General features: G+C 38.8%; 1 pseudogene; it reads left to right on the plus strand.

The window, feature by feature from the left end:
• The window catches only part of LOC106488321 (potassium voltage-gated channel subfamily KQT member 1-like), a 542964-nt pseudogene that overhangs the window by 48424 nt on the left and 466657 nt on the right, over positions 1-27883 (plus strand).

Consider the following 27883-nt stretch of genomic DNA (forward strand, 5'->3'; position numbering starts at 1 on the left):
AAGGGTATTTCTTAGCTATACTTTGATCAAGCCTCATTTTGCTTTTATTTTATGGAGATAAAGGTTTGTTCCTGCTGATTACTTTTGGTTTTGACTTCATTGGAGTTCATCCCTGGCTTTCTGTTGATGCCAAATGAATGTTTTCTATCTTTCAATAGAAGTATACACAACAGCAAAACAAGCTTTCATAATCTTGCTTTTTGAGGGTGGTGGGAGGGCCACCTATGGAGCTGTGATGTTTGTCCAGTTTCCATGTTCTTTTGGTCTTTGGCCTGTCTGAGACTGCCAACAAATATGTTAATTGCTGTGATTTTTTTTAATGTGGACATTTTGTCCAGTAAAAAAATGAACTGAGATCCATAATTAATTTTAAATTTATGGAAGAGGTTCTTCCTTTCTCCTTCCTGATAATTTATTTTGCCTTCAGGTGGACTGTGCAACCTTACTGACTTCAGCAGGGTTTCCTGTATGTAACCAAGATGGGTTCTTGTTGATAGTTAAAATAAAAACATAGTTTGTGCAATTTGCCTGAAGAATAAAATACAGACCAGAATATAGTTTTAATTCTAGGTTTTTAAAAGTGCCCTTAGAGGGTCATCAAGGAATATACTAACTCTAGGAAGTCTTTTGCTTTCTCAGTGCTTATCTTGTTGCTTCCCCTCTACAGAATTTTTCAGCTAACTGACCCAGCAATTCTAATGCACTGTTTCTATGGAAATAATTTTTCAACTGATGTTAATGTTGCCTGTTAGGTAGGACACTGAATAAGCTGCTACTGAGGAGGGGAAGCATGCTTTTGATGCAGTTAGATAGCAATTCATATGAAAACAGAATTGCCATGGAAATCTTCCCTTTTTCAAAACATATGGTACCACCATTATCAACAATCACATAAGCTATGCTTCCTAATTGTTTCTTCCTCTAAGACTCTGAGCAAATGTATTTCTGAGGGTGAGCTCAGTAGAGATATCCATTATAGTTTGCAGCTGAGGACATGGAATGGTTTGATTTAGAAATGTTCTTCCAGTTCAAGGCCTGGTACTGTTTTTCTGCCTATTTACAGAGAGAAGTGCTCACCACTTTAGTCTGTTGCAAAGCTTTAGTGCTGTTCCTCCAGTAGGCCCATAGGGATATGATGATCTGCTTCCATGGAAATAAATGATCCTTAATGAGAGATGTAAACAAATTTCACTGAGTGATGACACCAGAAATCTGCTAAAAATGTAAATAACTTAGTTTTGAAAGATCTCTGAAATGCAAGAATTGTTTTGCTTCGAAGATTGTTCTTGAATTGTGTTTGGAAGACTGGATATTGTGCTAGAGTGAACTTTCATTTGGTTTTCAGACAGCACAGACTTGGAAGAAGTATCACATGTAGCAGCTCTAGATATATAATTAAAGTTTTGGTGAATCTAAGTTTCAGTAAACTGGGAGCTAATTTGTTGTGTATACTGTGCTTCTGCCTTCAAACTGTGCTGTAAAATTTCTTAGCTTTCTACTAATCCATGTTTTTAGTGAGGCTGAAAGTACCATGAGAACAGAGGAAAGATTGTGCATATTTCCTTGCTTCTCGTTCCAGGCAAAACAGGGAGGTGGAAGTGAATACAGAAATGTTAACTTTGTTAAAAATCAAAATTGGGGTGAGGGTTTGCATATTTAGAGTGGTGGGGTTTTTATTTATTTTTATTTTTTAACCAAACTGTTTTTAGCTTTGAAATGTTTTGGTCTTTTTTCAACCATTCATAGCATCAGTTCTAAAGATGTTATTGGTTTTCTGTGAAAATTGTGATTTAAGTGTTCTCTCTTTGGGTGCTTTAGAAATCCCCAGGTGCAGAACGCAAGTATGTTTAAGTTAAAATACAAATATTTTCCAAAGCTTTCATTTATATAGTAGGTGTTTGACTCTGAGTTACTGGATACAGTTTGGGTTGGAACAAATCCTAGAGGTTGTATTTTGGTTGTGCTAGCATATTGCAATGGCGAAGGAAGGAAGGAGCAAAGATCTCAGCAAGTCTGTCCATGTTGTGGTCCTCAACTAATCTGGTTTCTTTAGAAGAAGTATCTCCAAAGTGTATGGATTCTTGGTTACATACTACTGATGTAGAATGCAAATAGCACTATAGAGGGAAGCAATATTAAAATATAGATTGTTAATTTATTTTAATTCGCTGCATGTTCTTGCACATACAAAAGTTGACATTACAATTTATTTTTATATTTATAAATTGTTTCATGGTATTAAAATGCTTCATATACTTGCTAGTTTTAGGAATGAATATGCTTCTAAGCGCCTTTTTTTATATATTTTTAAGGTCAGTAAATAAGCAAAGGAAGAGGAGTATTATCTTTCCCTAGAACATACATTTTCCATCTGACTATAAGGAAAAACTTCTTGACTGTGAAGGTGCCAGAGCACTGAAACAGGTTGCCCAGAGAGGTTGTGGAGTCTCCTTCTCTGGAGATATTCAAAACCTGCCTGGATGTGATCCTGTGCAATGTGCTCTAGGTGACCCTGTTTGAGCTAGGGGGTTTGAACTAGATGATCTCCTGAGGTCCTTTCCAACCTCAGCCAATCTGTGACACTGATAGAAAGGAACTTAAACCTTCCTTTTATTTGTGCAAAATCAAATTCAGGATCAGGTTATATCTCCCTTTGATATACTGGCCAGCATATGCATATAAAATGTGAACAGATGAGGCACAATCCTTCTAATTGAAGGTGCTTTTTTGTCTCCACAAGCTTTTATTTATATTTGTTGCAGGAATAAAATCAGGTGTTCAAATTTGTCCATCTTAAAAAAAAAAAAAAAAAAAAACTGAAAATTTCTCCTTTTAATCCTGACAGAAAATAGTTCTGGTCATGTTTTTTGGTGCTGAATATTTGGTCCGATTGTGGTCTGCAGGTTGCAGAAGTAAATACGTTGGCTTCCAGGGAAGGATATGTTTTGCCAGAAAGCCAATATCAATTATTGGTAAGACTTAAACTTTCTTTGCTACTCTGTTATCATTCACTTCAAATAAAGATGTAATCTACTGCAGAGAATACACTTCAAGCCTGAGCTATGTCCATCACTCAAGCATTTATGTTTTGTCAGCTTATGCAATTATTCCTTCTCTTTGGATTGCCAGAACTACACATTTAAAATATGGCTGTGAGACACAAGAAGGCCCTCAGCTTAACATGATGTGACAAGGATCATGTGGCGGGGACTTTTATTGGTCATATAGATGAGCCAGGAGCTGGCAGGGAGGCCAAACCTCTTGCCTTGTCTCCTGGTGTAGCAGTTTGGAATTCATGAGGTTTTGGTGTTTTGAAAAAGGATGAGATGGGCCAAGTGAGAGGTGAAAAAGCAATAAAAAGTGTTTTATTTTTCATATGAAAAGCATGTTTGAGCCCACAAAATGAGAAGCTTTGTGTTTATCTGGCATACTGAGCATTCATTTGTGGTGGACTATCTGCTATTTGTCTATGGTACTCCAACTGTGATCTACTTATGACTCTGACTGCAAGGATGTCTTACCCAGAGGTAGGATAGTCTTTGTTTTTTCAGATGTGTTCATCTTCCATAGCAACTGATCTGTGGAATAGTTGCATGCAGTATAAAGATAAAATAGATAAAATAGATAAAATAGATAAAATAGATAAAATAGATAAAATAGATAAAATAGATAAAATAGATAAAATAGATAAAATAGATAAAATAGATAAAATAGATAAAATAGATAAAATAGATAAAATAGATAAAATAGATAAAATAGATAAAATAGATAAAATAGATAAAATGCAAGAAGGGCTTCTTCAAATACATCAGTAGCAAGAGGAAGACTAGAGAGAATGTGGGCCCTCTGCTGAATGGGGTGGGTGCCCTGGTGACGAAGGATGCAGAGAAGGCAGAGTTACTGAATGCCGCCTTTGCTTCAGTCTTTACTGCTCAGGCCAGCCCTCAGGAACACCAGACCCTGGAGGCAAGAGAAAGTCTAGAGGAAGGAAGACTTTCCCTTGGTGGAGGAGGAGTGGGTTAGAGATCATTTAAGCAAACTTGACACCCACAAATCCATGGGCCCTGATGGGATGCACCCACGAGTGCTGAGGGAGCTGGCGGATGTCATTGCTAAGCCACTCTCCATCATCTTTGAAAGGTCATGGAGGACAGGAGAGGTGCCTGAGGACTGGAAGAAAGCCAATGTCACCCCAGTCTTCAAAAAGGGCAAGAAGGAGGATCCAGGGAACTACAGGCCAGTCAGCCTCACCTGCATCCCTGGAAAGGTGATGGAGCAGCTCATCCTGGAGGCTATCTCCAAGCATGTGGAGGACAAGAAGGTGATCAGGAGTAGTCAGCATGGCTTCACCTAGGGGAAATCATGCTTAACCAATCTGATAGCCTTCTGTGCCGGAAGGACTGCCTGGGTAGATGAGGGGAAAGCAGTGGATGTTGTCTACCTTGACTTCAGCAAGGCTTTCGACACTGTCTCCATACCATCCTCATAGACAAGCTCAGGAAGTGTGGGCTAGATGAGTGGACAGTGAGGTGGCTTGAGAACTGGCTGAATGGCAGAGCTCAGAGGGTTGTGATCAGTGGCACAGAGTCTAGTTGGAGGCCTGTAGCTAGTGGTGTCCCCCAGGGGTCAGTCCTGGGTCCAGTCTTGTTCAACAACTTCATCAATGACCTGGATGAAGGCACAGAGTGCCTCCTCAGCAAGTTTGCTGATGAGACAAAACTGGGAGGAGTGGTGGATACCCCAGAGGGCTGTGCTGCCATTCAGAGAGACCTGGACAGGCTGGAGAGGTGGGCAGAGAGGAACCTCATGAAGTTCAACAAAGGCAAGTGCAGGGTCCTGCACCTGGGGAGGAATAACCCCATGCACCAGTACAGGTTGGGGGTTGACCTGCTGGAAAGCAGCTCTGCTGAGAAGGCCCTGGAATTACTGGTGGACACCAAGTTGATCATGAGGCAGCAATGCGCCCTTGTGGCCAAGAAGGCCAATGGTCTCCTGGGGTGCATCAGGAAGAGTGTTGCCAGCAGGTCGAGGGAGGTGATTCTCCCCCTCTACTCAGCCCTGCTGAGGCCCCATCTGGAGTACTGCATCCAGTTCTGGGCTCCCCAGTACAAGAGGGATGTGGCACTACTGGAGCAAGTCCAGCGAAGGGCTACAAAGATGATGAGGGGACTGGAGCATCTCTCTTATGAGGAAAGGCTGAGAGAGCTGGGCCTGTTTAGGCTGGAGAAGAGAAGGCTGAGAGGAGATCTTATCAATGTGTACAAGTATCTGAAGGGAGGGTGTCAAGAAGATGGGACCAGACTCTTTTCAGTGGTGCCCAGTGACAGGACACGAGGCAACAGGCACAAACTGAAACACAGACGCTTCCATCTGAACATGAGGAAAAACTTCTTGACTGTGAGGGTGACAGAGCACCGGAACAGGTTGCCCAGAGAGATTGTGGAGTCTCCTTCTCTGGAGATATTCAAAATGTGCCTGGATGCAATCCTGTGCAATGTGCTCTAGGTGACCCTGCTTGAGCAGGGGTGTTGGACTAGATGATCTCCAGAGTTCCCTTCCAACCTCAGCGATTCTGTGAAAATGGGTTTCCATGCTGCCCTGCATCTCAAACTTGCGTTGAATAGCTTGTAGAGTTGCCATCCACTCATGATACTGTAGTACTGTGATCTGGTTAGCAGAGTGCTGATCTCAGCTGAGCGCTGTTATGACCGTATAAAAAATGAGTAGTTATAACTCTATAGTCTATGAAAGAACTGGATGAAATTGCCCTCTTCCGCATCTCTGAATGAGCACTAGCTGAGAAGAGAATTTGACTTATGTAAACCTTGTCTGAGAAGGGGAGAAAATGATGTCACCTTCTGCCTTTGACTGTGGAGAGGGCAAGTAATACCAGCTGTATACTTACTGTTCTTGTGCACACCTTCAGATGTTTTTAGAGACAGAGTTCCCTGCTGGCTTGGTCTTCTGATATTTTGGAATTTGTCTTATGAAAAAGCTGTGTTTGAATTGGATAGTGGAAGATGCAAAAGCTGGTTGGAGAGTATGTGGGATCAGGAAGGGGAAGATGTGAAGATCAACAGAGATTTAAATATGCTGCACTCTGTTTTTCCTTTGCTTTGCAAGCTCCTTTGGAAAAGGGCCAATCTTTTTCAGTGTGAATGTCACTTGTACATTTACAAGTTACTATCAGTTCTGTAGTACTGATTATCAGTATTATGATATCTATTACTGAAATAATTTCTCTCATTAAGTATTAATGGTCTTACATTCTCATTTGTAGTTTATACTTAATAGTGACATTGTTATCAAAGACTATAAGAAAGGCAAAATGTGTAAAGTGAAGTCATCTTTATTAAATCTATTTGTGCAATTGGAAAAAACTGACAAGACTGGACACAATCCATCTTAAGTCCAACACAGACACAGCAAATGCAAGAGATGAGTTTAAATTGGGAAGTGTATGGAAATGAGCAAAGTGCAAGTTGGGAACAGTTGCACTAGGTAATACTAAAGTTACTCAGTTTTAGATGGTTTGAGGAACAATGGTGGGTAGCATCTTTGGAACAGGAGAGAGATTAGGAGGACAGGTGACTAATGGCTCCTGTGGAACAGTGAGGGAATAATATAAGGTGAGGTTTGGGCAAAATTGTAGTAGACCATAAAATCATTGTTTCTATTTTGAGTTCACAATTTTTAGTCTGGTAGAGTTGTGTATTTTGTTACTCAAACTTCAGTTAACTGGATTTTAAATGATGGAAAGTTGGAGAGGCCAAAAAGATAGAGAATGACCTGTTTCCTTAACCACCTGTAACTTCATGAATCTTGGTGCGAAAATTTAGGAAACTGTTTTATTATCCACTATACACATCCAGATGTATAATATGGAGAGATACAGTACTCAGTCTTGGGTTATTGAAAAGTGTTTTGTTAAATACATACAAATTGTTCAGCTGTTTCTGGAGCTGACCTAGTTTCAAGATCTAGTCATGAAGCCTACACAGGTAACTCTTTCTTTGTGCTAAATATTGTCTTGACTTATATTTGAATTAAGAAGTGTTCTTAAGTAGATTAGAGTACACAGGTGCAGGAGCATATGAAACTGAAAATGTACTGGTTTTATGCATCTAGCGCAGTTGAACACTGCTGTTTGTATTGTCCTTGGAGAGGATAAAGTGCATTTCAAAAGTCAATTTTTTATCAATTTGGATGCAATATTTTGTTAGAGTTAAGAATAACTACATCTGGTTGTGCATCCAAAGCTATCAGTACTGGTTTTGCATTCAAAATTCCCCTAAGAATAAAATACCTTTAAAGTGAAGATTTGCTTTTATATATCAGATGCAGGTGGAAGTGTCTACACTAATCCAAGCAGCTAAAGTTCAGAAATTTATTTGCTATGAGTGATAGAATCATACTGACTCATATTGATTGTCATTTTTCAATTAATGAAAATAAAATACGAACACTAGAGAAAGAAATTAAAAGATAAGTGAGAATAGAATATAAGAAATAAGGTATTAATTTTATCTTTGCATTAATATGAAAGTTCCATAAGATATGCCCATCTTTATTTTAAAATTAAGTATTGTTGAAATACCTTTGATATAAGAGAGACTTCTCTTATGGCTTTTTGTCCACAGTAAAATTGGGATTGTCTTAGAGCTCACTTGGGTAGCAATTTTGAACTACTTTAATTTCTTCTGTTCTATTTCATTTTTCCCCTCTCTAATTATGAATGAAAATGATTTCATTTATGAGCAGAAAGGGGTTCTGTAGTCAAGGCTACTAATAACTGTTTTCTAAACTTATTTAATATTTTTTTGAATTCTATACCAATTAAAGCAGTATGATAACATGGAACTTCTATAACTGGGGAAGGAAAAAGTTAAGATAGGAGAAGATGCTATTTTTTGAATGTTCCTTTAGATAAAACTTAAAGCGAAAATGATGCAACTTCTCTACCTCATAAATAAAAATTTTCAGTTTGTTTTCTAAAGCTAACCTAATTTTTCTCCTATTTGAAGACAGGTGATAGAACTGTCTTTTCTTGCTACCTATAATTAAAGAACCTGTTGGAAGATGGATTGAATTCATTACCAACATAGAGACCCTTATGACAAATCACTTTCAATGTTTCTTCATTCCTAGTTTGTCAGAATGAGTCCACCTAAAGACTGTGGTGCTTGTGTACCATGGTGACAGCGTTAATAGTGATACCTTTGCTAAATATTATTTTAATGCTTGGTTGCTTACTACTTTAGCAGGGTTAGGTGAGCAGCTATGTGCTTCTAAAAATCCCAGCCTACTTGGCTTTATGAAAGGCATGTATCAGACACAGGCAAAGCTAAGAGGAGGTGCTTTCACTACATCTTTTGTTCTTTTGTCAGTGCTGCAGAAAGAGTCACAAAGAATGAATTTATGAATTAAAATTTGCTCGTGTTGGGCTTGAGAGCATTGGTATAAAGAGATATTTAGGGACATAAGTTGCTGGAGTAAAGACCTGAGAACATGTGTCCATTTCACTGTCCTTAAGCAAAAACTATATGGCACTGTATTTATGAGCATCTTTAATTGCTTATGGCATGCAACTCTGAAAAAACATCAACCCCTGGTATGCAACATTCCTGTTACCTTGTATAAGCGTGACCTGGGAGCAGTTCAGTGAGAAAGCTTGTGATGCAAGTCACTCAAGTATGTATGTGTAATCTGTTTATTTTAAGTCCTTATGGACATCATGCTATCTGCAAGTTACTAAACACAACTTAAAGCTAAGGGCTATTTCCATTTTGTAAAATATTATGGCAACTTAAGATGAAAATAGAAATGCAAGTACTTATGGAAAAATATTTTTACTCTTTTTACTTGAAAAGTATTAATTGCTTTTAATCAAAAAGCTGAGTTGCATACTAGAAAGTAATTTTTTTGAGAACAGTAGAAACAAGTCAAAACTTGCTTGAGAAAAAAATACTCTGGTAAGTTGTGTTATGTGCTATGCTGAAGTGTATGTATAATGAATGTCATAGGCAAGCTGATTTTTAGATAAATGGCAACTGTTTAGAAATTCTCAAGGATTTGGAAAATTAGAATAAGCCATAGGAATAGTGAACTAGCAGGTTAAATTTTTGAAGCTGTGTAGTAAATATAAACTATACGAATGTTTTTATTGTAGGTTTGTCGCTTGCATATGTAATGACATATGTTGAAGTTGCTGTGTTATTTTTGTCTCACCATGTTATGTACAGATGTGTTTTCAAATACATATGTAGAATGTTTGAGAAGGATTTGTACACATTGCTTTTTAAATTACTGAAAGTCAATTTAATTTTTTTAATTTTTAATTTTTTAAAAACTTTTACCAAGGCTTCCTGACAGTATTTTTAAAATAACATAAATACTAATGTAAGACTAATTTACAGACTAATAATTGTTATAGATGAAATAGTTATTTAAACAAATGATGGCTCATTATCCTGAAACTTTTCATGCCATGTATCTGCCTTTTTGCGCAAAAATTTTAAGCTGTTCCTGAAAAAGGCAGTTGGAGGGGGGAAAGGTGGTTTCATTTGTGCTTTAAAAAAAAAAAAAGAAAGAAATTTGAGAAATTCTAACACTTCCACACTTAGAAGATGCTGAAACTTAACAAGAAAATAGCTCTTTGATTACCCCTGAAAACCAACCCCAAGCTAAAAACCAAGTCTATGAAAAATTTTTAGAACGTTTTCCCTTAAAGCCTTGCTAGAGAAAGATCTTAAATTCTTCAGTTTCCATCTGTGCAGAACCTGCACAATTAAAGTTTCAGGTTGCTCTGAGCAGGTGTGCTAGGGCTGGAAATAAAAATCTGATTTTGTTTTCTTAGTGCTCTTCCTGAAACTGCCCAGTGTGCATGAAGAGGGGAAGATACCTGGCTGAAATGCCAAGGGGAAGTGGCAGGGTAGGAGGAATGGACTGGGATGCATAGTGTAAGTGAAGTGGCAAGAAGATGGACACTGATGTGGCCTGGGAGAAGGAAGTTTGGGTGGCCTGACCAGCAAGCAGGAGATTGAGGGAGAGAAAGCTGGGCCTGAAATTATGTGGGACTGGAAGGTGGCAGAGTAAAGGCAGAAAGACGTGATGAAGAGTTGAAGAGCAAAATGGGATTAGCTGAACCAGTAAACTGGGGCTGATATGAGAAGCCTAAAAATTGGAAACTGGGGTGAAAGGTGGAATAATGAGATGAGGATAGAAGAACAGGGCTGGGGAAAAATAAACATCTGTACCATCTAGAACACACTTTTGGAAAAGTGGAAAGTACAATGGAAAGTAGATTTGCTGTTGCTACCTGATGGAAACTAGTTTCTAAAGTGTCAGTCTCTTACTCCTTTAGTGCTGGTCACCAGGTGGGTGCATACATGTCCAGTAACTTAATAAAGATACCCATTGCACTATCTGCTCAAGGGTGAAAGTCTGTATTATGACGTCATATCATATTTGCAGGGGCGACTCCCCAAACTGTGTGCATGATAAAGATACAGCCTAAAAAATTAGGAAGGTCAAATAATCAAAAGATGGATTATTCTGAAACTGAAGATCTTTCAGTAACCTTAAATTACCTTTCCCTATATTTATTCATTAATGTACAACTATTGTAGTGCAATCTTTAATCACATAATTGACTGCTACTCCTTGGGCAGGAACCCTGCTTTTACAACAAAAGAGAGACTGACGTTGGAAATTAATCCAAGTTGGAGAGTGAAGGATACTGCTGGTTGCAGAACCGCTGCACTATTTGTTGCAGTAACTGTGTGGTTGTGAATGAGGCAAGAACATGTTTAAAGGAGAAGGGGGAAAAAGTTACTCACTGAAAGCAACTGATGTTGCCTCTGGAGTTGGACTCTATCCTGCATCTTGTCTAGGCATCACATGGAAACTGTCAGTCATTAAAATCAGTTTTCACAAGTGTGCCTCATTTTTGGATGTCAAAACTGACTTTGAAGTCAGGTTACAGAATTTCTGAGCTCTCACAGCTGCAAATGAAGACAGCAGGCACTGTTTTTTTAAGTGCTATATAATGTTAAGTGCTCTGAAGAATAAGGTCCTGTTTGTTTCAAAACGGGCGATGAAAATTTACAAAAACTTTTCCTTAGCCTATATACACTTACTCCCTATTTACGACAGTGTCCTTTATTTTGTGGTCAGAGTTTGAAAGTGATTGTCTGTGAAGCACTTAGATGCTCTAAACAGGAGTACCATAGAAATGCCTATGAGAAAATTAGGAAAATGTCTTTTCAAAACAATTTTGAAGTGGGATTCAATAACTAAAAGCAAGAGTTGTTCACTGAACTAGGATAAGAGGAAATGTTTAAGGGATGATGGCCCTGTGAGCGCAATCCATTCTTTGTGCTGTATGGTGCTGGCATGGTGTGGAAATAATTTTTTTCTCATACAGCTAAAAACCTGTCACAAAGCAAACCACCCAGCCTGATTTTTATCCAATCTTTCTTCTGAAAGTTCCTTAAACTTTTGAAAGTTTACCTTTGCAGTTATGATACAATTAACTGTGTGTGCCTTTCATTATTGATAGAAGCAAACCCTTGTTTTTCCCCTTAAAAAGCTTTGAGCAAAAATATAGATTCATTTTTGGGGTGTGCATATGCCTTTGCTTTTGAGGACTCCTGTCCCAACAGTTCTTGTTAGTATTTTTCAATCATCCATTATCAAATGCATCACAGAAGAAGCTGTAGTCATAGTTTTCTCTGTGAAACTATTACTGTCCACCAAACTTCAGCTAACTTTCAACTTGTGTTTCTTTGTTAAAGTGCTTTCCTCGATCTGTGTTCATCATGTGTTTCAATGCTGAAAGCTTACATTAATACTTTTTTTTAACAGATCTAATTGTGGTAATAGTCTCAATTATTGTCCTTAGTGTAGGATCTACTGGGCAGCTGTTTGCTACCTCTGCGATCAGGTATGTTCTAACACCCGCAGAGATCTACATCTAATACAGGAAAAGTTATTTTAGTGAAATGCTGGATTGTGGAAAACTGTCATTGTGCTTGGTCACCATTTGGGAAACAGCACAGAGACAAGGCATATGGAGAATGGTGTGAATGTTGAAGCCAAGAGGAAACAACTTAAACATGTCCTGTATAAAACATCAGATAGTTCTCTTGCTGGGACAAGAGTATTACAAAACATTGGTTTATTTAAGAAGGAATACAAACAGCTCTTAACTCACATGGTACTTTTTTGAGTAAAAGTATTTACTTTGTTTAAAGTACAGTTATGCTTTGGTGGGTGTGTTTGGCACAAGTAACTCATACCATACGGGAACCAGAAACATTTGATGTCTATAGTGCTTGTTCAGCTGGCACCAAGTACTGAAAGCTTGTTTTGGGAAGTAAACTGAATAAATAATGGAAAAGAATGATAAGAGAAGGAGTAGGAAGTGCACCTACTCCAAAGTTAACCTGCAAGATGTGCTGCACTTCCCTTTGTTAGCCTTTAATTTCCACTGCAGTCAAATTACTGGGGAGTGAGAATGCAAAGTACTGTCTAGCCTGCAGCTGTGTAAAGAGGGAACTACATGTGTAAGGTGTTTAAGTTAAATATTTGACTTAGAATGTTAATCCTTAGATTAGTTAATCCTTGGGTAACTTAGAACATGATAAAGATCCATGCATGCAGCATAAGTGTGATTTATCAGTTTGCACAAGCGAAGAGGAAGGTGAATGTGAAAGTTCCAAAGACTGCTTAATCTTACTAAGAGTATAATTACTGGGAAGGGCTTTAATGAAAAAATCCACTGTGTGATTGCATATGAACCCATGTGCCTTTGGGCTCAGCACAGCCTTTCCTGGCATTAAGTTATATGGTCACTGTCCTACAATTCAGGATGCTCTCTGCTGGAAAAACTTAACATCACTGCAGGACTGATGTTCCCCCATGGGGGAAAAGGGGAAATCATCTGGGTCAGACAAGTCCCAGGCAGATAAGGTTTCCTCTGATCGCATTCTGCTGATGTGAGTGGCTGTTCTGGAATTAGAGCAGGAACAGGTCTTGTACCCTCGCTGTTGTTGGTTTTAAAGCATAGTGTCATGGTCCTGTTTGGCCCCACTTCACCCCCCAGAAAAGTGGAAGAGAAAAGCATGGATCCATCTACATAAGGTTGTTCTCTCCTAGAATTAAGTTAAGCTTCAAATCTGTCGGATATGGAGGAATGACATTTAACCTCTGCAGCAACCAGTGAGACAAACCCAGCAGAACTGCAGGTTCACAGCTTAGAGTCCTAGCACATTTTGTCCTTACTGATTAAGCTTACCAAGTTAATTAAAAAAAATATCTTTCCAACCAATTGCTTTCCTTTTTTCAGAGAGATTAGTGTGCATATTCATAGGCTGTGTATCCAAAGCTTTTGTTCATTATTTGGGGATTTTCGGTTTTAATCTATATTTATAAAACTGCCAGCCTGTAACATGCATGTCACACTTGGTGGATGCCACATAGCAGTAAGGATCTTAAATACAACAGATAGGAAAACCAAGAACTGGGCCAAGGTGTCAAGAGGCTCATCTAAAATTTGTATGGGGAGCTACATGTGACAGTCCCCCCTTCCTGCATCAGCAACCAATCATCTATTAAACTATAAGTCTTAGTGCTCATGTATTTGGTAGTCTTGTAATTCTTCTTTCATCCAGGCTTTAATTAATGTATTTTAAAATAACCACTTAGTTTGCTGGCTAAATAAAATGATTCAACAACAAATGAAGTAACAAAATAGTGTTCGTGTAGCCAGACACTGACATAACTAATTTTGTAGTTATTATTTATGCGCTTTCCAAGAAGAGACAGTGACAGTTTCACAACTGTCAGTTGTGAAAGCTCAGAAAACCTGCTTTTTGAATAAAGGAAAACTTGGATTTTTTGAAGAGAGTACACCTTCCCAGTCTGAGTAATACCAGAGACTGCAGAATAGCATCATGTTGAGGTTCCTGCCTGTTGATGTAGCCCAGGAAGGTGCAGCTACAGCTGAATTGAAATAAGGTTGAATTTTGGTGAGGGGGACAACTCCTAAGGACTGTGGAACAAAAAATAAAATTTTAGTGAAATATTTTTCAGATAGATCCAAGTATAATTCAGCATTCACCTTTTCCTTCTCTTCACTGTTTTGTTTCAGTGATAAGATAATAGGATAAATGTAGGAAAATAGAAAAGTACAGTGTAGAAAGGTGACTAGAATGGAATATTCCCATAGATTTAAATTTTTGCTGAAGAACCATAAGGATAATTATTTTTCTTTAGTTGAAAATATTCAAAGTTTGATTCAGTTATCCTAAAATCACATAAGATTGTATCTATTTCCCAATTAGATGATTTCTATAGCTTACATAAAGACTTGAGTAATTTCATGTCTAATTCACATTCTGCTTTTGGCAAAGAGGAAAAACTTTGCTTGTATGCATGTTAGCAAAGCTGGAAGCACCAATTTAGCCTGCAAAGGAAGTATTTGAGAATCAGGTTAAAAATGCAAGTTTCCTAAGTTTGAAAGCATATATTAAAAGTTCTTTGCCTTAAACAGACAAAAACCACCTAATTGCGGAGTATTCAAATAGATTCAGAAGGACAGTAATATAACAATGTGGTTTAAACACCTTGCGCTGAAATACCTCAAGTCCAAGATGCAACCATAGCTAAGGGCAATACCCTCACCCTGCTCTGATATGGTAGTATGTAACTGAATGTGGTCAACTGTGTATAGATATAGCAGTATTGATCTCAACTACCATTTTATTTCATGTTGTCTTTTTCTTACAGGGGGATCCAGTTTCTCCAGATACTTCACATGCTCCATGTAGATCGGCAGGGTGGCACCTGGCGACTACTGGGATTAGTTGTTTTCATACATCGTCAGGTACTAATCTTAAAAGATCCCCAGCATTTTGTTTTAATTTAGTATATTCTTTTCCTGGACTTCAAATCTCAGTCTTGTTTAAATGAACAGTTACTGCTGCAAGAAAAGTACTTTAAGAGTCCATGTATTTCTTCTTACTTTTGAAACAGGAACACTATTACTTTCTTCAGGGCAATGGATAATAGGGCATTAGCATCAGTATTTTGGGGAAATTAGCTGCTGTGAATAATGCTACTTCATGCTCTTTGTTATTTTTCAGTATAATTTATTAAATGCAGGTGTGTGGGTTACCTCTTGTATAACAAATACTGTCCACTGTCTTCACAGGAGATATTTTCCTAGCTTGCTTGATCTGAAGTAAAACAAATACCAACAGATCAACTACTTAAATGATTTTATTTTCTCTGTCTGAATGAGTTCTTTAATTCATTCTATAAATAAAATACTAAATATGTTATGATAACATGCAGGAAAAGTGACCTTTTTCAAGGATGTAGGTAGTCAAGCACAGAGGTAAATGTGGCTATAAATAGCTATTTGTTTGAGACAGTTATTTTGTATAGGAGTGTATTTAACAGGAAGAACTTAAAACTTTCAGTGCTGACTTTTTTTGAATGACTAGCTTAAGGGTTCTTTTTAGGGTTTCATGGAATGTCTTGACTGTAGAAGGCTAATTCTATGCCATGGAACTTTACATTGGGATTATAAGGGAAGTTTTTAAACTTACCTTCTATCATCTTGATATGTATAAAAAGTTATGGACTTCCACACAGACATTGTTTTCATTTACTACACTTTGCATTTAACAAATTGCTTTTTCTAGTTTTATTTTGGTATGGAGAAAGGGAGGGAATTAAATCAAAAGACTCATTTAATAATAAAAGTTACTTTTCTTTTTTTTTCCCCCTTACTGTAAGAACTGTCCTGAAGGATGAGCAGCATTGAAGCACACATCCTGATTTAAAAGATGTATTTTAAAAGTACTTTAGTATAAAGCCTACTTTCATCCCATACAACAGGATGAGTTTTAATGTCCCAAGTCAGTGTGGTCTTCATTTATTATGATTGCATTGCCTGGGTATCTAGCTAGGAATCCAAATACACTTTCTCAATGTTCACTAACCTTGCTGAAAGAGGTGTTTAGGAGCAACTTTTTCTGTGGGTCTTCAAAGTTATAGTCAAGAATCTGGCAATTACATCTTCAAAGCATAACACTTAAGCCTTAAATGTTGCAAATATAGACAAGTTCAATGAGTTTAAAAAAAAGCACACCCTTGGAGAAGCTGATTCGTAAATAAACATACCTGAATTTCTGCTAATCCAAAAAAGTGATTATGATGATATGTAAAACTCTTCAGATCTGTAGTACTTGTCAAAGCAGATCACCCACTAACACGTTACTGGTTCAAAATCGAACACACAGTTCTGTATTGACATTGGACAAGTGTAGCATGGTACCAAAGTGTAAATGAAGGGAAAAATGGAACCTTTATTCCTCTATGGTCTCTTAAAGCAATTGAAAAAAAAAAAAACAAAAAACCTCCGCTGCTTTTTCTTTACAGGCAGAATACAAAGTCCTCTTTTGTTGAGTTTGATACTCTTTCAAAACAAAACGGCACCCTAAATCCCTAAACAATGTGAAAAAATAAATTCAGCTCTTTGGGACCTGTGAAAATAGCAAGCACTTGGACCTCTACGGACCCAGAAGAGCAAGCTTGCTTTTCATCAAAGCTTTCCATGTGTTTTGGAATTTTACATATAGCTGTATTAGCTCACTCAGACCCGATCTTGCTAGGACGCTCTTCTATTTTCAGCAAGTGGAGCTTATACAAGCATTTCTTGCCAAAAGCAACAAAACATGAGTCTATATTACATGTGGTGATGGAAAGACATGGAGAAATCATGCAGCTCACTGAAAAATGGAATTAACCAATCCTGCCCCAGTTTGAGCCCACTACTTAGCAAGGCGAGGAATAAGTAAAACTTTGAGCTCCCCTACTGCTTGTAGTAGGGGGTCACTGATTAGTTGTGGGTTTGAGGTTTTTTTCTTAAGTACTGAATTTTGTATTGTGTGGGACTTGCTGTAACTGAAAACAAAGTTTCCAAGTTAAATGTGGTTTCAGTCTCTCAATATTAAAATTTATCTATGGGCACATATGCTTTTTGTTCTTGTTTCTTTTGCATATATATTTGAAAGTCTTCTCTGAAAATAGTCATTTATATTAAGCAGTGTTCTTTACTCTTAAGCTCTTATCTATAACAAATTCATGTTAATATGAGTATCTTTTGGGAGTTTTAAGGACTAACTTCTGCAAAGTCCTGCTTTAACATGTTGTATCAATTCATCTTATTGGTACTGGTAGACAACACTCTATCTATATTTCTTGAGGCATATACTATTTTAGTCTTCTGTGTTGTCTCTTAAATGCACTATGTATTAGATTGCTGCTATTGTTATTAATGATTAAATAGAGGCAAGTAGTACTTTGTCTTTACATATGCGACTTTAGACTGATTCTAAATGTCACTCAAGGAAATTGCCTTTGAATGCAGGCTACAGTTTAAAGAGAATTCAATCTTTAGATGAATAGGACTGGAACTGAGAGGTGTCGATGGTGAAATAACCCAAGTAGTTCTGGTGATGTTTCAACCACTTTGAAATATCGCTCATGAGACTGTGCATAACACTTCTGAAAAGCATATTTTTCTGGCCACTTCTCAAAGTCAACACAAGTTTTCCAATTATTGTCCACACTCTAACTCTCTCTTCTGAGACAAAATTCAAAAAACAGTGATGGCCATTCCTCAACTACATGTGACTTCTATTAGTATCTGAGCTACCCTTGGCATATTGCTTACATTTCAAAGATTTCTATTGTTATGGTAAGAAGTTGCATCATCTCCTAGAGTTAAGCAGAGTGTTGCTTTTTCAAGTAGGGAACAAGAACTAGTCTCTTCTTTTGTAATTCTCTGTGGGTCCCTGAGCTTACAGGTATTAAAAAAATTTCCTCTTGCATTGAGGAATATTGTGTAGGCAGATCAAAAAGTTGTGGAAAACTAGGGAAAGGCAAAACACTAGCAACTGTAAATGTAAATATAAAACTTAAATGCTCAGAGTAATGAGATCATACCTACAAGTACACAGTGTGCCATTATCATTAGAGAACAAGATGATGAAAGAATGGTGATCAGAGTAGAAATCTGAGCTACTGAAAATTCAGGTTTGATTTAATCTTTCAGCTGCCTTGTTTAGCAAACAGACCTACAGAAAAGGTAAGGCATGGATGGAAAGACAATAACTAAATGCTATCTAAATTTTTTAGGTCATTACTAAGTGATTAGAGAAAAGACACCTACTTTGCTTTGTGCAAAGTTTTTATCGGTTAAAAACTTGCTGAGTCTAGATTCTTATTGGTGCTATATAGGTTCCTGCTGCTGCAAGCAGATGCTAGTTACCAGAGCTATGTTTTCGCAGAAAGCTGTTACATGGGGGGAAGAGGGGTGTTACAAAACTCCCTGAAGGGAGTTTTTATTATAAAACTTGAACCTTTCCTGATGCACAGTTTAAGAAACTTGGGTGAAATTTTCACAGAAGCTCTGTGAAAACCTGGCATACTATAAATAGAGGGAATCCTTCTTAGGTCTTGATTTTTTTAAATTTATTTTATGGGAATTTTAAAATTTATGGGAATCTTAAGTCCAGTGTTTTGGATCCAAGGAAAGAAAAATAACTCAGTTTGAGGAAGATGCTGATGAAGATGTACTACAGTGTTTCATCTCAAATATGGCTAAATATGAGCAAGGGAAAGGCTGGAATAGTGTGTAAACAGTTGAAGATCTGTAAACTTCAAGTAATTAAAATAAACTTAACTTCCCTCAAAATTAGATATTGGATATCCCTGAAGGATAGATCTGATTCTTATGATGTAGTGCTGCTTTTATAAGCTTTACACATTTTGTCACTATAATGCTACACTAAGGCTTGTTTAAATGCTGAAGAACATTTTTTTTCCAGAAGACTTGAATGTCCCTGTTTAAGTTGCACATTCACATCGGTTTTGATACACTGTTCTTATCCAAATCTCAAGAAAGAAATTGTCATTCACAAGCAGTGTATTATGCCTTAACAGAAGTGCTTTCTAATAGGCTGGTCTAGCAATCAAACTGTACACTCTACAAGAAATTGGTCTTTGTTTTTCATGGCTGAAGAAGGGGTTACATTTGTCTAAAATATTATGTAGTTTCTTAAGATGATACTGGTATTGCATCAGTATTTGGTTTTAAGCAATTTGAATATCAGCTATACAAGTTCATTGCTTTGATATGGTCGCAGCCACAAGACAAACACATGTTTATTTCTTAGGAATGGATCCAGACATCTGTTTTGTTCTGTTGTTGATTTTTAAACCTTTATTTGAGCACACTCTTCATAAAGTGCATGTTCTAAAACTGCATTTTACTAATTTTAAAATGTACTAATATTTGGTACTTTGAGGGGGTTATTGAAAGGAAATAGTTCCATTTAAGGGAAGCTGAACAGGAGAGATGTCCCACCTAACATTTAGCTGTCTGAATGATTTTTCTGAAAATGACTGCTTCTCATTGAAATTTTTAGTATAATATAAATAGAAAAGAAGTCACTGACTTTCCCATTTTACTGGAAACAAATTTCATACTTGAAATGTAATTTATTAATATTGCTATTGTGACGCAAAAAAATATTTAAAATGGGTTCCAATAGAATTATGATTTAAACCTGATGTACCTGTTCTCTTTTAATAGGAACTCATAACTACACTGTACATTGGATTCTTGGGATTAATCTTTTCATCCTATTTTGTTTATCTTGCTGAGAAGGATGCAGCTGATGAGGATGGAAGGACAGGTTTCTCTAGCTATGCTGATGCACTTTGGGGTGTGGTAAGTCTTCACCAGAAAAATGTGTACTCAAGCTTGGTGCATAAGATTGTCTATTCAAGTTGTGATTTTTCTTCAAGAACCTGGCTCCTTTTTTGGGGGGAGGGGGGTGGTGTTCTTTGAAAAAGGTATTCCTTTAGAGAAATTTGGCAATTTTTTTAAAAGGAAGAAGGAAAAAAAATACAGTTAAGATACTTTGGTATTAAACTCTTTTGTGGAAATAAAAGAGCGAGTCCTTAGCAAAGCTTTCAGTGAATTTTTATACATACAGAAAGTCCTTGAAACCTACAGCTTGAAAAGAGTAAAAGTACTCTCCAAATCCTTTACCACTTCTTTTAAATGCTACTTGATTTTCTGCAAAAGTTGCATAACTTTAAAAGTATGATCTGTTTCTGGAAGCTGGGTTAATGATTCTACCATTTTATTTTTGGATCTGTGTGTAAAGCTCCCTCTCAGTATAATGCAGACCTTGATGCAGGTTACAAGTTCCTTGGGATTTTTTTTAATGATGTTTCCATGATTTACTCTAATGCTGAGTAGCTCCATCAAAAGCAGCTGACAAAGCTTCCCAGATTCATCAGCTACTTTGGATATCAAGCACTAGTCAGTCAGTGCAGGTTGGGGGGTGGGGTGGGAGGGGATCTTGACAAGGGAATTGGGAGTATGAGAGAGTTGAAGTAATTATTACACTGGTGTGCATGCCCAGAATCAGTTGAGAAGGGAATAGATAGCTATGAGGAACAGAATGAGAAACCAGATTGCTTCTGCACTCCCTTCACATGGCTGTCCTCATCAAGTTTCTTGCTGTGTCTCATGTTTTCCCTCCTTATTAGCTGTTGCATGAGCAATCTCTGCTCTTGTGATCCCTCTTTCCCACTAGGGAACCTCATATTTCGAGTTGGCTGTCTCATAACAAACCCGAGGAGGTTCATCACGTTGCTGTTAGTGACAGAAAAATGAAGAGACTTGAACAGAGCCACTGACTTCCAGAGAGAGGGGAAAAAAAGATGCATTTCAAGAGTGATCTGAAACAAAATAAACTATTTGTTCTTAGATGATAGAGATGCAAAATGACAATACACTTATCAGGCAATAAACCAATTATTTACCTCCATCCAAATAAATTAGTAAGTCTGGGTAGACAGACCAAAAAACCCCACCTCCTAATGGATGTATGTTTCTAATCCTTAAATTGGAAGATGTGTAAGCCTCTACTGAAATCTACATAAATATAGATTATATTACATATACCCTAGGGATACCACTTTTAAAATGTTTCAGTATAAAAACATATTAAATTCTTATCATTAGATTGTCAGGTATTCGTTGCATTTGTAGATTCTCACCTGTGTCTTATGCAAAACAAAGTACAAACCAAGAAGAATCCAGTAAAAAAAAAAAGCCTAAATGGCCAGATAGACCTAATTATCTGACCCGCTGGAGAAAAAAAATCATGAACTAACCTGTTTTAAAAAAACAAAAAAAAACACTTGTTAAACTCCTCAATAAGTATATGACAATTTTAAATAGAACATAGACCCTCATGGTTATGGATGTGAGAACCTCTAACTAATGGAGGTAAGGAATAAATGTCCCACAAGCTCAGATTGTAGTAAACTTTAAAAACAAGAAGTAAAACAATGTGGGTCTAATTAATATCCGGAAAGAGGCTTCATGTCTGCTTTAAGAAAACAAACTAGCAGACATGCTCACTTATCCTGCTAGCAGTTCAGCTTAAATGCCAGTGTTCAAAACAGTGGAACATGGCTACTGTTTTTGCTGATGTTGTAGCTTAAGTAGTCTGCAAAAGATATCTAATTAGAAGTGGGACTACTTATGGGAACTTCAACAGCAGCAGGACTTGCACAAAAGCTTGTGCTAGTTTAGCTAAATCTACCAGAAATAGCCCAGACCCTTCTAGACTTAGTGACGTCCGAGAGATTTGTAGCACTGTGTGAATTGGAATGACACCAATGAAAGAAATGGACTGCATATAACTTATTCATGAGGAAATCTTAATTTAATATGTAATCAGTAAAGGATGGCTATTTGTGTTCTTGCTCTGTGCAATGTGTATTTGGTGTTTCATAAAATAACTACTAGACCTGTAATTGCCAGAAATGTCTAAATTCAGACCTGAACAGGAGGAAAGAAGAACTGCTTGCCAAACTAAGGGGGGAGCATGGTACAATGGAAAATAAAGGATTTTTACTAATCAGTTTGGGAACTAGTTGTGTTTCTTAACATGCAGTTCTGTCCAAGTACACCTAGGCATCCTGGGTTATTCCTGCATGCAGTGAAACTTCCATGTGAAGCTAATGTAAGCTTGGTTATCCAAAAAAAAGTACAAATTGCATTATTGGATTAAATGTTTAGAGGTTGGTTTAAAAAAAATTTTTTTTAAATGCTAGAAGCTTTGGTCTTGATTTGAGTAAAGTATAAAATTAAGGACAAAGTAGTTGGGATGTGTTTATACAGGCATATTTGGTTAATATTTTAGACTTATGGAATTTGAGTTCAGTTATGAACACCACCAAGTTTAAAATGCTCATTACTTTACCTTGTTGAGACAGATGACTTGGAATCTGTATTTCAAACTGTATGTGAATGCCTCGCAAAGTGCTCGCTGGGTTTTGTTGTTGTTTTCCAAAACTTGACTTGTTTTGTGGAACAGCAAGATAAAATCAGCTTTGTCTTTCCCTGGCTGTGTGAGGCACATGAAGAACAGTGTTTAAATTGTTGTTTAAGCTTTCCAAAGTATAGGCCTCCTCAGCATGAGTGAGTCACGGTGCAGGTGCAGTTCACAGCTGGGAACAGTGACAAAGGACAAAGTGAATTGGTTTCTTTTTCTTTTCAAATCTTCTGTAACAGAGAAACACAGATGTGGAGTTACCAGGGAATGAAACTTGATTTCACTTTTGCCTTTCAAAACTGAACCATAGGAGGAAAAATCCATGGTGGCAAATATTTGAAAGTCTTACGTGTCTGACAAACGCAGAGTGTGTTGTGGGTAATGCTTTGCCTTGAGCAGAAAGTGCAGGCTTGCTGAACTTGATACAAATGACCTGAAAGGCTTAAAAATGAAGAAAAGGGAAAATAAAAAAAATAAGAATTGGAATCAAATGCTAACTGTGTTCACCCACTTCAGTTAAATGCAAGGTTGTTTCACCTCCATTTGGCAGGCATGCAGCTTAAACTACACAGAAATACCAAAGGCTTGTGGGATTTTACCTGAACCTGCTTTTAGAAGTTGTATCATGTTAGAATACGTGCACAAGCATTTCCAGCAGAACTGTCAGGCTGCCAGAATTGCAGCCTGTGTCACATCTGTCTTTCTGTCATTTCTGAATGTTTTCCTTGAGGGGGAAAAAAGTGGGGCATGTAGGAGGCTTCTGTTGACCTTCCATGCTCTCATCCCTTGCTGTTGGTAATGCTTGTTGTCTTTGCTGCAAAAGGGACAATGCTGTAAAAGGGATAATTCTGTATCACTGAACCTGAGTTAAATGGTAAATTAGTGTTAGGAATGCTTGGGAGCAATTGCTGAACCCCTTTATTTTTAAAATATTTGAGATGTACAGTTCTGACTAGTCAAACTTCAAGACACCTGCTTATCTTAAAGTATGTGAGAAGCTCTGTCTTCAACTAAATTAGAGTTCTTCCTTTTTTGAAGTTAAATATATATGTATGTTCTAACACAAGCTCTGAAAACATGTGCGTACCAGCTGGGCTATGCCAGAGTAAATCTGGGTTAAGAAGGAGCTGTCATTTTCCGAAGTCTGTCTATTAAATGTTCTTTGAGCAGATAACTAATAACTTCTGGAAAAACATGTAGAAAAAGAATCTGTTTGCAATTCTCTGGCTTTCTTAATTAAATTATCTATAATCCTTTCCACATAGTTCAATGCACTAATTAGATTACCAAAGAGAAACCCTCTTAAGGTAGCAAGGGAGAAACTTTGAGACTTGTTCACACACCTGCAGGAATCTGCCAGCCAAATGCCTGCTGTAGAGATGGAAAATCATCTTTTCTGTGGTTACGGCTTTCATGTCTTCCATAGTAACACTAAGGCAGCTCAGCATTACTGCAGCTTGTTTTTAAGTTCTGAGTGCTGAGAACTCAAAAAAACCAAAACAAAACAAAAAAAAAACCTTTCATAAGGAAAAAAAGAAAAGGAAGGAAAAATTGACTTGAAGGGGTCATCTGGGTGCACTGAGGAGCTGAAGTGCCATTAAAGAAACAGTTTTAACATCCTCCACTCCCCACTAGCCCATACTGCATTTAAAGGTTGAATTTTGGGGGTTTGGTTTAATTTTGGCGTCTGGCAAACCCATCCACGCTGCTGGTAGTGCATAGTGGCAGAGTTGCTTGCTGGCACTGAGTCTGGACAGACACCTGGGAAGACAGAGTTCCTCCCAAGAGGAGCTAACAGTGTAGAATGACAATATTTGTTGGGGATATAGATACTACAAGCTGACTTCACTGAGTGAGAAACTTGTGATGAATGAACACACAAGCCTAATTTTTTTTTTTGAACTTGAAATATCTCAACTTGATAGTAAAGTCACTTTTTTCCCTTCAAATCTTCCTTCCAGTTCTGGATAGAAGCACTCTGAGGGGAAAATGTGTTAATGGAAACATTCTTTCTGTGCTTCTACTGTTATTTTTTTCCAGAGAAGCCTATTTTTCCATAATATCCAAGTATTTGCCAGCAACTTTTCCTGTAGAAGGTAGTATTTCCACATCCTCTTTTGTATGCGGTGTAGACTTGCATATTCTTTTAAGTCTATGCTGGCTTTATTTTTGCTACCCTTCAAGGCAAAATGAAGGGAGTGGGACTGGGTTTGGAGCTGGTACTCAAATGCAAGTATGTTCTTTCTACTTAAAGCTCTCCTGAGTGTTTCACACTGGTAATGGAGTTTGCTCACCAGAAGCTTTCCACTTCTCAGGGGTGCAAATCCTCTTTGCCATACTATTTCATGACAATGAGCAGATCCCATTATAGGGTGCAGTAATATGGTGCATCTCATGGCTTACACACCCTTTTGAGTGGCAGTAGCAAAGAACTGTACTTTGGGGGTGGGGGGGAGAGGTACAAGACGAAGAGCATGGGGCTCAGCAGTATTTAGCCGCTGTTTGCTGGTGTATTTGCATTGAGAGGGAAAGCATCCTGGAGCAGTTGCATGCTTCTTATCTGAGTTTAAGGACTGTGCTGGGATGGTGCCAGTCATGTTCATTTTCCTTCCCCCAACCAGTGAATTTTGGCCCAGGCTGATGACTAGTAGCTCACCCTGCTACAGCTATCATTTCTGACTGACAGCAGACTTCGGGAGATGTCTGCAGGTCAGTTGTATGTGGTCAGCACTTGAGTTTTTCTTCATGACACTGTGGGACTGCTACTAAAAACAAAGAAATACTGCAGGCCCATGATTTCATGCCCATAGGGCCCATCCCTTCCAATTTGGGAGGATGCAAGAGGGCAAGATGTGAACTGAGAACAGTCATCCCAGGTCCAGCCTGCTACTGCATCTCCAACAGTGTTCGGTGAGTGTCTCCTGAAGAACATAAGCATGATAAATCTACAGAAGTGCTTTCTCAGTATACTCTGGCAGTTTCCTTATGCACAAATTCACAGCTCCACCTGTATCTCCTGATGATTTTTAACTGCTTACAGACAAATTGTACTGCATTGCAGTGAATCAGATGTTTATTTCTGGCCTAGGTAACAGTCACAACAATTGGTTATGGAGACAAAGTGCCACAGACTTGGATTGGGAAGACCATAGCTTCCTGTTTTTCAGTGTTTGCAATATCTTTCTTTGCTCTGCCAGCAGTAAGTAGAATGTGAATGAATTTTTTTAGCTGTCTGTCCAAACTGGACTGCACAATTAAGTAATTTTAAATTGGTGCCTTTATAGGAATATGAGTTTGGCTGTTACTTTGGACTATAAGTTTATACATGCACACATACTCATATTTATAGTGTGTAACTGTACATGCACACACAAATGAAGTGTTTTAGGAAGAAGGTAAGACTGTCTTCACCATTTGAAGAACTGAGGTGGAGGGAATTTGGGGGGGGGGGGTTTGGTTCCCTCCCCCCCCCCCATCAGCCACAAAGCTGAAACTTCCTATTTTTGATTTGATGAAAAGAATCACAGAATAACAGAGTGGTTGAGGTTGGAAGGGACCTCAGGAGATCATCTAGTCCAACCACCCTGCTCAAGCAGGGTCACCTAGAGCACATTGCAGAGGATTGTGTCCAGGCATGTTTTGAATATCTCCAGAGAAGGAGATTCCACAATCTCTCTGGGCAACCTGTTCCGGTGCTCTGTCACCCTCACAGTCAAGAAGTGTTTCCTCATGTTCAGATGGAATTGTCTGTGTTTCAGTTTGTGCCCGTTGCCTTGTGTCCTGTCACTGGGCACCACTGAAAAGAGTCTGGTCCCATCTTCTTGACACCCTCCCTTCAGATACTTGTACACGTTAATAAGATCTCCTCTCAGCCTTCTCTTCTCCAGCCTAAACAGGCCCAGCTCTCTCAGCCTTTCCTCATAAGAGAGATGTTCCAGTCCCCTCATCATCTTTGTAGCCCTTCACTGGACTTGTTCCAGTAGTGCCACATCCCTCTTGTACTGGGGAGCCCAGAACTGGACGCAGTACTCCAGATGTGGCCTCACCAGGGCTGAGTAGGGGGGGAGAATCACCTCCCTCGACCTGCTGGCAACACTCTTCCTGATGCACCCCAGGAGACCATTGGCCTTCTTGGCCACAAGGGCACATTGCTGCCTCATGATCAACTTGGTGTCCACCAGCACTCCCAGCTCCTTCTCCGCAGAGCTGCTTTCCAGCAGGTCAACCCCCAACCTGTACTGGTGCATGGGGTTATTCCTCCCCAGGTGCAGGACCCTGCACTTGCCTTTGTTGAACTTCAGGAGGTTCCTCTCTGCCCACCTCTCCAGCCTGTCCAGGTCTCTCTGAATGGCAGCACAGCCCTCTGGGGTATCAGCCACTCCTCCCAGTTTTGTCTCATCAGCAAACTTGCCGAGGAGGCACTCTGTCCCTTCACCCAGGTCATTGATGAAGTTGTTGTACAAGACTGGACCCAGGACTGACCCCTGGCACGGCGACGCTAGCTACAGGCCTCTAACTAGACTCTCCACATCAGTGGAGCACAACCCTCTGAACTCTGCCAGCCAGCCAGTTCTCAAGCCACCTCACTGTCCACTCATCTAGCCCACACTTCCTGAGCTTGTCTATGAGGATGTTATGGAGACAGTGTCGAAAGCCTTGCTGAAGTCAAGGTAGACAACATCCACTGCTTTCCCCTCATCTACCCAGGCAGTCCTTCCGGCACAGAAGGCTATCAGACTGGTTAAGCATCATTTCTCCTTGGTGAAGCCATGCTGACCACTCCTGATCACCTTCTTGTCCTCCACAGGCTTAGAGATGGCCCCCAGGATGAGCTGCTCCATCACCTTTCCAGGGATGCAGGTGAGGCTGACTGGCCTGTAGTTCCCTGGGTCCTCCTTCTTGCCCTTTTTGAAGACTGGGGCGACACTGGCTTTCTTCCAGTCCTCAGGCACCTCTCCTGTCCTCCATGACCTTTCAAAGATGATGGAGAGTGGCTTAGCAATAACATCCGCCAGCTCCCTCAGCACTCGTGGGTGAATCCCATCGGGGCCCATGGATTTGTGGGTGTCAGGTTTGCCTAAATGATCTCTAACCCCATCCTCCTCCACCAAGGGGAAGTCTTCCTTTCTCCAGACTTTCTCTCTTGCCTCCAGGGTCTGGTGTTCCTGAGGGCTGGCCTGAGCAGGAAAGACTGAAGCAAAGAAGGCATTCAGTAATTCTGCCTTCTCTGCATCTTTGTCACCAGGGCACCCACCCCATTCAGCAGCGGGCCCACATTTTCCCTAGTCTTCCTCTTGCTACTGATATATTTGAAGCCCTTCTTGTCCTTGACATCCCTTGCCAGATTTAATTCCAAATGGGCCTTAGCCTTCCTCGTCGCATCCTTGCATACTCTAACAACTCCTATATTCCTCCCAAGTGGCCTGTCCCCCTTTCTACTTTCTGTC

This window comes from Apteryx mantelli, chromosome 1, assembly GCF_036417845.1.
Source record: "Apteryx mantelli isolate bAptMan1 chromosome 1, bAptMan1.hap1, whole genome shotgun sequence".
Taxonomy (NCBI): domain Eukaryota; kingdom Metazoa; phylum Chordata; class Aves; order Apterygiformes; family Apterygidae; genus Apteryx; species Apteryx mantelli.